The sequence below is a fragment of the Erpetoichthys calabaricus genome, chromosome 1 (genome assembly GCF_900747795.2).
Source record: "Erpetoichthys calabaricus chromosome 1, fErpCal1.3, whole genome shotgun sequence".
Lineage (NCBI taxonomy): Eukaryota > Metazoa > Chordata > Cladistia > Polypteriformes > Polypteridae > Erpetoichthys > Erpetoichthys calabaricus.
Window position 1 is genome coordinate 31,300,604 of NC_041394.2, and position 12,697 is coordinate 31,313,300.

Sequence of the window (12,697 nt, forward strand, 5' to 3'; positions counted from 1 at the left end):
CCCTGAGTTCATTATCTAACTTGTTGTCAGTTTTTATGTCCCTTTTAGCGATGGCTGCTCCGTCTGCAGTTTCCAAGCCCACGGGAGGAGGGGGATTTTGCACTTTAGGTTGGTCGCTGTTTCCGGAGGGGCATTTCTGTCAAGGATATGCTGCTCTTCCTTGACGTAAACAGGATTGAGGTCATGCTGACGGTTAAAGCTGCGGTGACCTCAGACACGGGATTTCCTTGTTCAGTTTGCTGAAGCTGCGGCCAAGAAAATAGTAAAAAAAATAAAGAAATAAAAATAAAAGCAACAACAATACGGATTCGGCCCCAAAAGGCAATGATCTCATCTCAGGAAAGACAGCATGTTGCTGCTTTTCCATTACATTACCCATCTTAAGGAAACAACATAATGTTAAAATTGAAAAAGTAAAAAAGGAGTGTGAAAAGTTACTGAGCTGCGGAAATGTCATGCTGAGTCAATCTGGGATATAAATGATTTAAAAAGACTTTTAAAAAATCAAGGTGCCAGAGCCTGCGGTGGGCTGGTGCCCTGCCTGGGGTTTGTTTCCTGCCTTGCCCCCTGTGTTGGATGGGATTGGCTCCAGCAGACCCCCGTGACCCTGTGTTAAGATATAGTGGGTTGGATAATGGATGGATGGAGATGCCAGAGCGGATCTTCACAGTGATGCCATAGCAGTTCCCCAAAGACCCAAATGGTTCCAGAAAAAACTTGTGTTTATTTAGATCTGTAAAATAAAACTCCATAAAGTAAATAACCAGGAATAGATGGCAACAGATGTGTGAAATACAAATGGGTCCTGAATTGAAAAGGACTCCCGCTGCCTACGACGACACAGGATTAGTCCTGGCTGTCTTAATTTATTAGTATGCTGCCAGGTAGCCTACCATATGCTGAAGATTTCAGGTTTTTCTACATAAAAGAAGGTTTTTCCAAATCAAAAAGAACCAACTTCATATGCAGAGAACCCTTCCCAGAATGAAATCTACGTCTTTGTCAAGCGATAGTTCTACAAGGAACCACACAACCCAGTACAGAACCATAAAATACCATCTGTCTTCTGTCATATACTGTATGAAGGTGTGTGTGTGTACAGTGTATGCACATGTACAGTGTGTGTGTGCACGGGCATACACACCACACACTCACACTTTCACTCACACTCATCATTTGCACATCTCCTTTATAATTGTACAGTTGTGGTTTAAGGTTTTGAGAATGACACAAGGGTTGGTTTTCACCAAGTTTGCTGCTTGGGTGTGTTTAGATCTTTTTGTCAGATGTTTCTATGGTGTACTGAAGTAGAATTCCAAGCATTTCATAAGTTTCAAAGGCTTTTACTGACAATTACATTAAGTTTATGCAGAGAGTCGATATTAGCAGTGTTGGACCTTCTTTCTTTTCCAAGACCTCTGCCATTCACCCTGGCATGCTGTCTGCCAATCAACTTCTGGGCCAAATCCTGACTGATGGCAGCCCATTCTTACCTAATCAATACTTGGAGTTTGTCAGGGTATAAGAAATGCCATCAGGATCAAAGGTCCTTGATTACTGCAACTCGCTGTATTCTGGGATTAGCAAATCCCTGATACGCAGACTACAGTTGGTCCAGAATGCTGCCGCTTGCTTTCTGGTTGGGGCAAGAAAGTCTGACTCTGTTTCTCCAATATTAGCGTCTTTACACTGGCTGCCTGTCAGTTTTCAAATTTATTTTAAAATCTCGTTACTAGTTTTTAAGTCTTTACATGGGCTTGCTCCTGCCTATTTATCTGAATTGTGTGCTTTACATCAGCCATCCAGAGTGCTTAGATCTTCAGGTCAGATGTCTCTGGTTGTCCCTCGTACCAAGTGTAAAACCAAGGGGGACAGACAGGGCTTTTGCAGCTGCTGCTCCTCGCCTGTGGAACGCTTTACCTCATCACATAAAGGAGACGTCTACAATCGAACTGTTCAAAACAAGACTAAAGACTCATTTCTATTCACTTGCTTTCCGTGACCTTCAGTAATACTGATGGTTTCCTCATTGTGATTATGTAATTTTACTTCTATTTATTATTTATTTTTTATGTTCATTTATTTTATTTCTATTTATGTTATTTATGTTAATTGTATGTTTTTTCTTCTTTTATTGTAAAGCACTTTGGCCACAGCACTCCTATGTTGTTTTAAATGTGCTATATAAATAAATTGACATTGACATTGACAAAGGTCTGGAGTGAGGAGCCTGGCAGCAGAGGACAGCCTTGGAGTAAAGCTGCTGGTCTTCAGACACAAGAGCAGCCATCAGAGATAATCTGAGTCCCTCCATGAGTAGGGACTTTGATTGGGTGGAGGGCTGATATACTGCATGGTTTCTTTAAGTTATGTATTCTTCCAGTAGGGTAACCCTTTGTAAATTGTTGAATCATGAAGAAGGAAACAGAACGTATGAAAGTTATTGGGGATTATTGGGAATTGTGTCTTTTTTATGACAAACTGCTCGATTGGGTGACATAGCAGAAAGCAACAGAACAGCAGTGACATTTGCTGAGCGTGAAGCACATTGCTTAGGCTGCTCATAGGAAGAAGAAGAAGAAGAAGAAGAGCATCAGCGACATCTGCTGAGCATCAATCAGTGAATACAGAATGCACGCATGATATAGACAGTGTGGAGACTGGCTCGGACACAGACAGGCAGACACGCTCATGTCAACCAACACACGTTTATTTATTCCACTATGTACAAAGTCCAAGTGCCCACAAACCCCAAAGTCCTGGCCACATAACAATGCCTTCTATCTCTTCAGGCCACCTCCTTGCCTTCCTCCCGACATCATCTACCTTCCACCCGACTCTTGTCTCTGTCTGAAGGGAGGCAGCCCCTTTTATACACACCCGGATGTGCTCCAGGTGCTCCCCAGCAATCTTCCACCAGCACTCCCCAGTGTGGCGGAAGTGCCGGCTGCGTACCCGGAAGCACTCCGGGTGTCCCCTCTTTTCTTCCCCCCAGCACTTCCGGGTGTGGCGGAAGCACTGGGTTCCAGGGTCCCCAAGGCATCGGGGCACCCCCTGGCGGTGGCCACAGGCCCCTACAGGGTAGAGCTTCCACGCCCTGTACCCGCGGCCCCCAATATAACCAGGGGCGGACACCCCCTTGCGGTCTGGAGGAGGAGTGAGCCCTCCTCCTGTCTTCCTGGGCATCCCGGCCGGGCGTGAGCCCAGTCCGGGTGCCACAACAGACAAATGCCTGCACAGGCTGACCTGTGCTCCTGTCTTCGCACCAAAGTGATCATTATGATCACAGAATACAGTGCGAACAGTACAGGACTCCAGCGGCAACATCTCTTGAGCGTCAAACCAAAGACAGGTGGCACTTCAGCGATGAGAAATAATTAATAGTAAGACTGAGCACAGAGCATTGAGCAGCTGGCTAATACTATGGCTCATTGACACACCACACATACTCCACGATTCAGAATTCAAGAACGGCAACAACAGGGAAATGTGTGCCAACAGACAAGAAGACCATCAAATACTCACAACTTTAAACCATATACAAAGATTGCTTTTAGACTCTTTCATCAATGGTTAGTTGAAGAACACTACTTAACGAAAGTTACATCGGAGGGGAGGTGTTTTCTTATCATGAAACGAAAAGAACGTTTGGTCAAAATGGAAATGTTCAGCTTGCTAAAATGAACCACCTTAAATTGAGGACCAGACATCCCTGAGTCTCCAAGTTACATTTTATCTTTCAAATAAATGTGAAATAACAAAAACAAATGATTTTCTAAATATTTACAAGGTGTTTCTTTCTTTGTGATGGAAGAAGAAAGTGCATCTGCACAGGAATGTGGGAAATAAATACGATGCTCCAGCTGTGCCAGGGTGAACGACAGTGAACTACCATACAAGTACACTGAGCTCTGCAGCCCCTCATTATACTTTACAAGCCCAGGAAAGTTCAAGAAGGCTGGCAGAATGCCATGTTTCAGCGGGGGTTCCCACCCTGATTGGGTTTTAGATACTTTTTTATGACTATTTTGTTTGTTATTTACGTTAACAGTGTGGATGATTTTGTCTCTACGTGTCTAATCATCTTCTATTATGTTCCCTGTGTTTTGTGGGTAGTCCCTCAAGAAGTGGGTCCTCCTGCCCATCACCATCTTGGACTGCCTTCAGCCCTACAAAGGCTGTAGAAAAACCCACCAGTTCTTTGTGGTTCATTGTTGATGGCGTGGTGAGCTTTGTTGGATTAGTGATTACATTGTGCTTTTTTGTGAAATTTTTGACCCCGTGCTCTGATTTTCGACTACTCTTTGGATTTCATGTTTTGACTTTGTATGCCATTGGGATTGCTTATTTGAATCAGGGACGTGCGGTCAGGGGACTCAGGTGAGGGTCTCATGAAAAGTAAAAAAACTAATAATGATAATCTAAAATAAATTTGTCCACTGGTCTGTGCTATTAATTTGTTTTCTGTATGATTCCAATAATTTTTGCACATTTCTTGTTCAAATATGGGTGGCACAGTGGCGCAGTGGTAGAGCTGCTGCCTCGCAGTTAGGAGACCTGGGTTCGCTTCCCGAGTCCTCCCTGCGTGGAGTTTGCATGTTCTCACCGTGTCTGCGTGGGTTTCCTCCCACATTGACATGCAGGTTAGGTGCATTGGTGATTCTAAATGGTCTCTGGTGTGTGTGTGGGTGTGTGTGTGCCCTGCAGTGGGCTGGCACCCTGCCCAGGGTTTGTTCCTGCCTTGCACGCTGTGCTGGCCAGGTTTGTCTCCAGCCAATCCCCGTGACCCTGTAGTTAGGATATAGCGGGTTGGATAATGACTGACTGACTGACTGTTGAAATACAGGGGAGAAACGCAAGGTGCTGCATTGACGAGCCTCACCTCACCTCGGACTGTGCTCTCCCTCACACAGGGTTGATGCGTGCAATTGGCACGTGCCTGCTGCTGTCTCTCTGTATGTCGCCAATATAATGTTTGCAGACACGTTTATTATACACCCTGACTTTCCTCAGTCTGGCTAATATGTTTAATGAATGTATGTGACATATTTAGTCTTGCTGATCGGACATAAAACCCCAGTGAAAAGGCCCAAGGTGAGGCAGACAGTACTGTGCCGCACCAAAGATGGCGTATGTGAGCTGGGAGGGGGTGTAGAACACCTCTTAACTTCTTCTCTGGTCCCACATTGGAGTAGGACAAATTCTTATGCTAGTGTGGAAATAAAACAAGAAGAAGCAGAAAACGGTTTGAGGTAGCCACCCCATATACTTGAAATTTACAGATTAGGCAAGAAAATATGTCTGGAACAGAGAGTAGGAACTTTGAATGTTGGCCGTATGACTGGTAAGAGGAGAGAATTAGCAGATATGACGGAGAGAAGGAAGGTTGATATATTGTGCGTGCAAGAGACTAAATGGAAGGGGAGTAAGGCCAGGTGGATTGGAGGTGGATTCAAATTGTTCTATCATGATGTGGATGTGAGGAGAAATAGCGTAGGGGTTATTCTGAAGGAACAGTATGTCAAGAGTGTTCTGGAGGTGGAAAGAGTGTCAGACAGAGTAATGATTATGAAGCTGGAAATTGAAGGTGTGATGATGAAAGTTGTCAGTGCATATGCCCCGCAAGTTGGGTGTGCAATGGGTGAGAAAGAAGATTTCTGGAGTGAGTTGGATGAAGTGATGAACAGTGTACCCAAGGGACAGAAAGTGGTGATTGGAATGGATTGCAATGGACATGTTGGTGAAGGGAACAGAGGAGATGAGGAGGTGATGGGTAGATATGGTGTCAAGGAGAGGAATGAAGAAGGTCAGAGGATAGTGGATTTTGCCAAAAGTATGGACGTGGCTGTGGTGAATACGTATTTTAAGAAGAGGGAGGAACATAGGGTGACATACAAGAGTGGAGGAAGATGCACACAAGTAGATGTTATCCTTTGCAGAAGAGTCAATCTGAAGGAGATTGAAGACTGCAAAGTGGTGGCAGGGGAAATAAGCAGCATAGGATGGTGGTCTGTAGGATAACGTTGGAGATCAAGAAGAGGAAGAGAGTGAGGGCAGAGCCAAGAATCAAATGGTGAAATTTGAAAAAGAAAGACGGCAAGGTTAAGTTTAGGGAGGAGGTGAGACAGGCACTGGGTGGCATTGAAGAATTACCAGACAGTTGGGAAACTACAGCAGATGTAGTAAGGGTGACAGCAAGAAGAGTGCTTGGCATGACATTTGGACAGAGGAAGGAGGAAAAGCAAACCTGATGGTGGAATGGGGAAATACAGGAGAGTATACAGAGGAAGAGGATGGCACAGAAGAAGTGGGATAGTCAGAGAGATGCAGAAAGTAGACAAGAGTACAAGGAGATAAGGCGCAAGGTGAAGAGAGAGGTGGCAAAGGCTAAAGAAAAGGCGTATGATGAGTTGTATGAGAGGTTGGACACTAAGGATGGAGTAAAGGACCTGTACCGATTGGCTAGACAGAGGGACAGAGCTGGGAAAGATGTGCAGCAGGTTAGGGTGATAAAGGATAAAGATGGAAATGTACTGACAAGCGAGGAGAGTGTGTTGAGCAGATGGAAAGAGTACTTTGAGGGGCTGATGAATGAAGAGAACGAGAGAGAGAAGAGGTTGGATGATGTGGAGATAGTGAATCAGGAAGTGCAGTGGATTAGCAAGGAGGAAGTAAGGACAGCTATGAAGAGGATGAAAAATGGACAGGCCATTGGTCCAGATGATATACCTGTGGAAGCATGGAGGTGTTTAGGAGAGATGGCAGTGGAGTTTTTAACCAGATTATTTAATGGAATCTTGGAAAGTGAGAGGATGCCTGAGTAGTGGAGAAGAAGTGTACTGGTACAGATATTTAATAATAAGGGAATGTGCAGGATTGCAGTAACTACAGTGGAATAAAATTGATGAGCCACAGCATGAAGTTATGGCAAAGAGTAGTGGAAGCTAGGTTAAGAAGTGAGGTGATGATTAGTGAGCAGCAGTATGGTTTCATGCCAAGAAAGAACACCACAGATGCAATGTTTGCTCTGAGGATGTTGATGGAGAAGTTTAGAGAAGGCCAGAAGGAGTTGCATTGCGTCTTTGTGGACCTGGAGAAAGCATACGACAGAGAGCCTCGAGAGGAGCTGTGGTATTGTATGAGAAGTCGGGAGTGGCAGAGAAGTACGTAAGAGTTGTACACGATATGTACGAGGGAAGTGTGACAGTGGTGAGGTCTGCGGTAGGAGCGACGGATGCATTCAAGCTGGAGGTGGGATTACATCAGGGATCGGCACTGAGCCCTTTCTTATTTGCATGGGGATAGACAGGTTGACAAATGAAATTAGACAGGAGTCCCCCGACTATGATGTTTGCTGATGACATTATGATCTGTAGTGATAGCAGGGAGCAGGTTGGTGGAGATATGCTCTACAGAGGAGAGGAATGAAGGTCATTAAGAACAAGACAGAATACATGTGTGTAAATGAGAGGGAGGTCAGAGGAATGGTGAGGATGTAAGGAGTAGAGATGGTGAAGATGGATGAGTTTAAATACTTGGGATCAACAGTACAGAGTAACAGGGATTGTGGAAGAGAAGTGAAAAAGAGAGTGCAGGCAGGGTGGAATGGGTGGAGAAGAGTGTCAGGAGTAATTTGTGACAGACGAGTATCAGCAAGAGTGAAATGGAAGGTCTACAGGACAGTAGTGAGACCAGCTATGTTATATGGGTTGGAGACGGTGGCACTGACCAGAAAGCAGAAGACAGAGCTGGAGGTAGCAGAGTTAAAGATGCTAAGATTTGCATTGGGTGTGACGAGGATGGATAGGATTAGAAATGAGGACATTAGAGTGTCAGCTCAAATTGGATGGTTGGGAGACAAAGTCAGAGAGGCGAGATTGCGCTGGTTTGGACATGTGCAGAGGAGAGATACTGGGTATATTGGGAGAAGGATGCTAAGGATAGAGCTGCCAGGGAAGAGGAAAAGAGGAAGGCCTAAGCGAAGGTTTATGGATGTGGTGAGAGATTACATGCAGGTGATGGGTGTAACAGAATAAGATGGAGAGGACAGGAAGATATGGAAGAAGATGATCTGCTATGGCAATCCCTAATGGGAGAAGCCAAAAGAAGAAGAAGGAGGCAAGAAAATATGTCTTTCACAGACTGGTGTTCAAAACAGGAGTGAGTAATAAAATGAAAATGGCAGTTATATAAGTGAACTGTAAGAAGTGATGTAAAAATGACAAGAACCTGAAATGATGTCTGAATGACTGGAATCAGAAGTGATGTCCTTAGACACGGGTAGGATTTTCTACAGAAGAAAGAGAGAAAAGATCAGTGAAGAATGCCATCCCCTGGTCTGGTATGTAATTACATCCATTTGAGCCCTTTAGCTGCCTCCCATGCACACATGTGTGACATTAGTCAGACTTTTAATGCAATTCCTAGGAGTAATCCTGAGATGCCTGATAAATATGGGCAGAGGTCTGATGAATCGTAGTTTACAATACTGCTCGGAAGACAAGGATTAGCTGAGCACTTTGTTAATCTATAGATCCATCCTGGCAGGTGTCAAGTCTAAGCTGGTGCTTTCTGAGGGCATGTAGCCTACTATGGACTGCCATCTTCTCCATGGTTAGTTCCTGTTCATCACCTGATGCTGCAAGGATACACTCCTGAGCGCTGATACCCTGCAACTGGATCAGGTTAAATGAAAGGATGCATGGATATCTAATCACTTGTATGTAGACATTCCATTAGATTATGTGCTTAGGTTGAAAAACACCATTAACAGCATGGTACTTACAGGCCTAAAATCTGTAAAACAAAACATATCATAAATGAGTAATTAAATATGATTTTTTACAGGAAGTGTACTTCCTAACTCTTGAAGACCTCTGTAATGTTGAACTCATTTTTGTGGTGGATACAGTTATTAGCAACTGTTAGGAACATTTTGTCTCTGTTGCAGCTGCCCTCCACCCTCTCGCTGACATATTCACATGCTCCTCGAAGCACACATGCGCACGCTCCTCTTCTTGTTGATCCTCTTAGTGTGCTCCCAGTTATTTAAAGGCTGGGAACTCGGGCCACTTGCCCAGTTTAAAATAGCTGCACTTCATCTGCTTAATCTTTAAATGGGTCAGCTTTGTACTGAGCGTCATCAGTAAGTCTGGCAGTGCTCAATATTTATTACATCCTTTCATTTAATACAGCAGTTATATTCCTTCAAAATACATTTCTCTTCTATGTTTCCATATTTGCAATATGCAAAAAATACTTTTTGAAACACTTTGGGCTCTGACTCTTTTATGCTCATATTTTCCCAAATTTTGCACCAAAAGTCCCACTGACTCTTTCATTAATTCAAAGAGTTTTTAGATTGCATTTTCCTATAGCTTCACGCCAGCCACTTTCCCGACTAGTAAGCAATTATTGCTATTAAGGAAACACATTTCATTTTCATTAGCTTTAGATAGATAGATAGATAGATAGATAGATAGATAGATAGATAGATAGATAGATAGATAGATAGATAGATAGATAGATACAATTACAGTACATAGTAATTAGACACTCATTTCATATTAAATGAAAATAACAAAGGACTGTAACTCACAAAAGCATTTGCATAGACAAATTGCCAGAAACAAAACAATCAATTCAAAATACCAAAATAAATAAATTCAACAAAAGAAAACAGAAACAAGGGACAGAACACCAGTTAAGCCATACCAGGTATTGGGTAGAGAGTATCTTGAAGGAGAAAGGACAAATGTTTTAACTTACTTTTACCGAAGCAAAATCAAAAGAACTGGTTTCACGGTCATACATCCTATTTTCTAAAACCATGAGTCACTATGGGTTATGGGAAGAGGGGCTTCTGTGTAGAGGAACCATAAGGGGTTACCTTTACTGCATTTGCTAGATAGACAGATAGATAGATAGATAGATAGATAGATAGATAGATAGATAGATAGATAGATAGATAGATAGATAGATAGATAGATAGATAGATAGATACAGTTAGGTCTATAAATATTTGGACAGAGACAACTTTTTTCTAATTTTGGTTCTGTACATTACCACAATGAATTTTAAATGAAACAACTCAGATGCAGTTGAAGTGCAGACTTTCAGCTTTAATTCAGTGGGGTGAACAAAACGATTGCATAAAAATGTGAGGCAACTAAATCATTTTTTTAACACAATCCCTTCATTTCAGGGGCTCAAAAGTAATTGGACAAATTAAATAACTGGAAATAAAATGTTCATTTCTAATACTTGGTTGAAAACCCTTTGCTGGCAATGACAGCCTGAAGTCTTGAACTCATGGACATCACCAGTTGCTGGGTTTCCTCCTTTTTATTGCTCTGCCAGGCCTTTACTGCAGCGGCTTTCAGTTGCTGTTTGTTTGTGGGCCTTTCTGTCTGAAGTTTAGTCTTCAACAAGTGAAATGCATGCTCAGTTGGGTTAAGATCAGGTGACTGACTTGGCCATTCAAGAATTTTCCACTTCTTTGCTTTAATAAACTCCTGGGTTGCTTTGGCTGTATGTTTTGGGTCATTGTCCACCTGTATCATGAAATGCCACCCAATCAATTTGACTGCATTTAACTGGATTTGAGCAGACAGTATGTCCCTGAACACCTCAGAATTCATTCGGCTGCTTCTGTCCTGTGTCACATCATCAATAAACACTAGTGTCCCAGTGCCACTGGCAGCCATGCACGCCCAAGCTATCACACTGCCTCCACCATGTTTTACAGATGATGTGGTATGCTTTGGATAATGAGCTGTTCCACGCCTTCTCCATACTTTTTTCTTGCCATCATTCTGGTAGAGGTTGATCTTGGTTTCATCTGTCCAAAAAATGTTTTTCCAGAACTGTGCTGGCTTTTTTAGATGTTCTTTAGCAAAGTCCAATCCAGCCTTTCTATTCTTGAGGGTTATGAGTGGCTTGCACCTTGCAGTGCACCCTCTGTATTTACTTTCATGCAGTCTTCTCTTTATGGTAGTCTTGGATATCGATACGCCAACCCCCTGGAGAGTGTTGTGCACTTGGTTGGCTGTTGTGAAGGGGTTTCTCTTCACCATGGAAATGATTCTGCGATCATCCACCACTGTTGTCTTCCGTGGACGCCCAGGTCTTTTTGCGTTGCTGAGTTCACAAGTGCTTGCTTTCATTCTCAGGATGTACCAAACTGTAGATTTTGCCACTTGTAATATTGTAGCAATTTCTCAGATGGGTTTTTTTCTGTTTTTGCAGCTTAAAGATGGCTTCTTTCACCTGCATGGAGAGCTCCTTTGACCGCATGTTGTCTGTTCACAGCAAAATCTTCCACATGCAAGCACCACACCTCAAATCAACTCCAGGCCTTTTATCTGCTAAAATTGATAATGACATAACGACGGACTTGCCCACACCTACCCATGAAATAGCCTTTGAGTCAATTGTCCAATTACTTTTGAGCCCCAGCAATGAAGGGATTGTGTTAAAAAAATGCTTTAGTTGCCTCACATTTTTATGCAATCGTTTTGTTCACCCCACTGAATTAAAGCTGAAAGTCTGCACTTCAACTGCATCTTAGTTGTTTCATTTAAAATTCATTGTGGTGATGTACAGAACCAAAATTAGAAAAAAGTTGTTTCTGTCCAAATATTTATGGACCTAACTGTAGATAGATAGATAGATAGATAGATAGATAGATAGATAGATAGATAGATAGATAGATAGATAGATAGATAGATAGATAGCCAGCCTTTGAATGATCCTGAAATCTCGTCAAAGGTGTAAACTTTGGCCTTCCTTCCCTAACAGGGCTGTGTGTGCCTGCAAGTCCAGTAGCGGAAAGCTCTTAAGGGTCCTCTATACATTAAGCCCCTCTTCCCATAATCCACAGTGACTCATTGCTTACACTGAATGCCAAAGATAGTTTTGTGTTTTTTTCCCCTTTTCTTTCTTTATTTGTTGGGTTAATACAGCTGCCTCATGTTTGGATTGAGTTTAAAATACACAGTGAATGGTATGATGTTTGCATCCTAGTTTAAAAATAGTACAACGTTTGTAAAATGAATGAGAAATATTACAAACCAAGTGCTGACACACATCAACAGAATTCCCTAAAAGTATTATGGTGACCTCTTAACTTAACACGTGCAAAACAAATCAGACTAATTTCCCTGCCAACAGAACTGTTCAGTTTTGCTGACTAGAAGCTCTTCCTTCATCTTTTAAAACTGCTGCAATAACCCAATACTGAAAAAACCTGGTGCCGATCTGACAAATTTCTGTAATTAACACCCTATTTCTAATTTGCCCTTTATCTCCAAAATTCTTGAAAAAATTCAGCTATCCGACTTCACTCCCACATTTCTCATAATAATCTATATGAAGAGTTCCAGTCTGGTTTTCGCCTCCTTCACAGTACAGAAACGGCACTTGTTAAAATTACCAACGACCTTCTTATGGCTGCTAACTCTGATTTAATTATAATTCTCATGCTCCTTGATCTGAGTGCGGTCTTTGATACTATTTGTCACACTACTCTTCTCAATAGATTATCTTTGATTGGCATTACCCACACTCCACTAGATTGGTTCAGATCCTACCTCTCAGGCCGAACTCAGTTCATTCAGCTTAAAACTTTCACATCCCAACCCACCGCTGTTACTTCAGGTGTGCCTCAGGGCTCTGACTTCTTTTTATTATTTACCTC

The 12,697-nt window shown here is 42.6% G+C and overlaps 1 long non-coding RNA gene across 1 annotated transcript in view; it reads left to right on the plus strand.

Annotated features, from left to right (window-relative positions):
* Window positions 1-7,200: 7,200 nt before the first annotated feature.
* LOC127525901 (uncharacterized) overlaps window positions 7,201-12,697 on the plus strand; it is a 508,475-nt gene continuing 502,978 nt past the window's right edge. The window contains exon 1 of the long non-coding RNA XR_007933516.1: window positions 7,201-7,214. This is a non-coding gene — a long non-coding RNA (uncharacterized LOC127525901). The remainder of the gene's footprint in view (window positions 7,215-12,697) is intronic.